Here is a 3,999-nt window from a genome sequence, read left to right as displayed (position 1 = left end):
GGGCGGCGGGGGCGGGGGCAGACAGATGACTAAGGGGCAACTTTAAATCAACTTCTGCCCCCCCCGCATTTTCAGGGCGCTTTCAAGCGGTTTTTTGTGATTTTAATTCCTCCCCTTCCTGCCACGAAAAATGCGATCGCGCTCCTCATTTACATACTTTTAGGTTCCCTTGTTTAACTAACTGGGATCCTTTTACTGCGTTTGCTTAGTAAACGAGCTGGGCATGACGTCTCTCTAACCATGCCTCAAGAGCGTCTTCTTGCTGCTCGTTTACCTATTACCTGCTTTTCCTCAATATCTGTGCTCCTGCGTGGAGCACGGAGAGATCTCCTTCATTCCTTGAAACCTCTCCCTCCTTCTTTCCGAGTCAGTAACATTTTGCACACTCCTGTCCTTCCCCTGGCTCCCTCTTGCAGCATTTCTGTCCTCAGCGCAGCTGCATTTGCCTGAGCTTGGTTCTTCTGTGCGTGCATGAGTGCAATTGCCTCTGTGTGTGTTTCTGCGCTTCTTTATTTGCTGTTCCAGTGGTTCTTCAGCAGGTCTTTTTCATCCGAGCTGAAAAAGCACTTCATGCTTCACCGTGACGATTTCTGCTAAGTACACCTTCTACATGCCAAGCGTTTTAAAGAAAAGGAAGCCACAAGATAGATTAAGGGTTCGGAAAGTGACAATTTCCTTGCCTCTCTGCTATTGCCGAAAACTGTTTTCACGTTTACGCTGCACCACATTTGCACACAAAGAAATAATCTTATGGCTGAGTCGATAATGTATTTTGTGTACACCAGAACTGCTATAGGTCGTTACGTGAGCTTCAGGCTGCACCCGGGTCACAGAAGCTGATGTGTTCTTCTCATTTCAAATGTATCTATTTATGATTGTGATTTCTATTTCCTCTTCTTTGCATTTGCTTTTTATCATTTTAGCCACTGGCTCGCCATGCTTTTCATTGTTTTGCTGCTAACTTTGTCCATTTGTTTATTGGTGTTGCCCGTAATAATGCCATCACTCTTTTTCATTGCTCTTTTCTCTCTTTTCTATTCCCCCCCCCGTGTCCAAAAATGTAAAAAGTAAATCTCTGGTTTTCCCAATTTACTTACTCTCAGCAGAGCTCAGCCAAAGTCACTAAGAAGGCTCTTGCTGCAAAAGAAAGCAGAGGAGGCTCAGCGTGAACTCTCCTTCTTTTTAAGCATTCAAAAGCATTTTATAAGCCATTGTCTCTTTTTTTTCACAAACCAGCGCCGTGTGGCAAATTGTGCAGAATAGAAATGCCCATAATGAACGTATTTAGTACTGGGTCACGCTGATGAACATTCTGCCCCCATGAATAATACTGTTTTACAAGTTTGCAGCCCTTTCAAATTGCTGATCCCCAAACCCTATAGGCAAACTAGAAAAGCTAACACAAGCAACTGGGACTTTAGAAACCCATAGCCATCTGGCCTAAATCTCTAACAATCCAAGCCAATAATTATATCAATTCAGGCTTTAGTGAACCCCTTTGCAAACACCAAAAGAGCAAAGAAAGGAATTAGTGGCCATTCTAAGTTCTGGTGGAGAGAATTCAAAGATAATCTAATTCCATTAGTTCATGGACAGCTTTTTTTGCAGCTCTGATAAATCTTCCTAAAACAGTTTTCCAAAACACCAGTGTAAACTCTTTTCTGACGATAATTGGGGAAATAGGTTCAATTAAATGCTGTCCTTAGTGTCAATAAAAAGTATTTTGTTGATAAAAGAAGTCACTGCTTCTTTACATGATGAGTACAGGAGATGAATAATTCATAGTAAAAATAATTTCACTGCTTAAAAACTAAAATATTATATATACTCTTAAATGATAACGTGATCTTCCAAGTAACTGCTTAGTACATTTAGATATGCAGAATTTGCTTTATGCAATTTTTATCACTTTCCAAATAGTAATTCCACTTCGTCACATCGGTCTTTCTCCGAGACGTACTCTGTATATTAATAGATAGCAGGATACCTACAGATAGGAATTACAGCACCTCTTTTCTTTTTTTCCCTTTTTTAATTTATTTTTTATTTCGCTACGTCACCAGTCAGGTTATATGTAATATTATCACTTAAGTTCACACTGCCTTGCAACTAACCATTTACACTTATAATGACGATAAAACGTCATCGGCACAATAGTCCTTATCTGAATTCTGAACTAAAGTAAGGAAAAAACCTTGATTTTCTTTTTTTTTCCATCTGACATTCATTTGAACCTACTAGTGAGAAGGAACACATCTTGAGGTTGGTTGTTTAGATGCAGCAATATTTAAGTGCGTGGTGCTTCTAGAAGTGATACTTCTGTAGGTTGCTTGTGAGCAACCGCAGCACTCCCAAGGCTATTCCTCCCATATCCAGCGAAAGAGTTTTGTCTGAAAGTCTCTTAAACTCCAGTCCACCTTTGACATGGCAGACTTCCCTCACAAAGAAAAGGGAGAGTCCCACGTGCAGCCAGCAGACACTTCTTAGGGAGCGTGGTATTGTGAATGCTGTTAGGCACGTGAGTGGAGTGCTGCGGGCCTCCTGGAGTGTAAGCTCGGTTATTCCCACCTAATAGGGATCTATTCGCCACAACGTCCTTCTCAAAAGCTGCATTCAAATTCTCCAGTGATGTACCTGAGGAAGAAAAACAAACTGTCTCCAAATAGCACTTCCATTTGCCTAAAGTACTATTTCAGAAACCACAGCTGCACAGCAGATTAATTAATTTTTCACTTAGCTGAAAGTAGGTTTATTTCTGTGGACGATATATTTTAAAGTCTGTCTTGTTTCTCTGAGGAGCTTTATTGAGCTCTCAAGCATATATTTTCTTCTAAAAGTTACTGATCCCCTAGATGCACAGTATATATGCAAAATTTAGGTGACAGAGAATTTACTTTGAAGAACTATTTTGAGAAATAGTCCCTCAGCAGGGACAGGGGAGAAAAAAAATAATTTTCTTAACAATGATAGGAGCACGGTGAAATTAGCACAGTGCCATTTGGTTCATTCCTTTCCCAGCGCGCGCGTGCGCACACACACACACACAAAAATGAGGTTTTATTCACTCTCAGTATGATTTATTGCCTTATGTTGCATCATGTTACAAAATGTCATATGCACTATGCTCCAGCGCACAAGACATAGCAAGATAAAATTTGATTTGACACCTGCATAATGAATGTGAAAGACAAGTCTTCCTAAGTCAGAAGTGTATTTTAAAAGAACATTTCCATTACAATGAATGACAAAACTGGGGGGCATCCTTTCTCCCTCTTCCCTCTCTCCCTCCTCTTCCTTTTCTTCCTCCCTCTCTCTCTCGCTCTCCCTCCATCCCTTTTCAACAAGCTTGTTTCGCAATGTAAAACTAATGACAGAGCTCTCCCTGGTCTTTGTACTTTACATTTCCATCTGTTGCAGCATGAGTGCAAATTGAGTAAAGAGTACCCTTGTAGGCAAACGAGCGTTGCCATTTTATACTCACTCTTGGACCCACAAATAAGCTGATCAAAGGTCAATATGGTGCTGTTCAGTGGAGTGGGTAAAAGGAGGCTGTCATTTCAGTCTGTTTTTTTGCACAGACAACCATATTATAGAACTCATCACAAATTAATGCTGTATTTGTCCAATCTACTATCTCATCAGTCACGCTTATACCCCATACCTTTTTCAGAACCGAGGTGCATCAGAGGCTGGATTACTTTAAGAGATAGTAAAGGCAGAACGGGCCATTGGCTTGTCAGACATGACCTCTGCATCACAGTTGTCTTAATTAAGCCCAAACACATTAGGTAGGGCATATATTTTAATCTGTGGAATACTAAACAATGTACCTCAATCAGGCATCAGTTACCTGGTTCACCTGAAAAGGCAGAGAATTGATGATCTAAAATGGGGTCAGGGATCCTGGCAGGCAAATCAGAAAAGCAAAAAAGCCACTTGATACTATCAATCCCGACCTCCACAAAATCTATATCTTAACTATATACATATATACCTGTA

The sequence above is a fragment of the Pygoscelis adeliae genome, unplaced genomic scaffold (assembly GCF_000699105.1).
Source record: "Pygoscelis adeliae isolate BGI_AS28 unplaced genomic scaffold, ASM69910v1 Scaffold66, whole genome shotgun sequence".
NCBI classification, from domain to species: Eukaryota; Metazoa; Chordata; class Aves; order Sphenisciformes; family Spheniscidae; genus Pygoscelis; species Pygoscelis adeliae.
Note: the sequence above shows the minus strand (reverse complement) of the source record.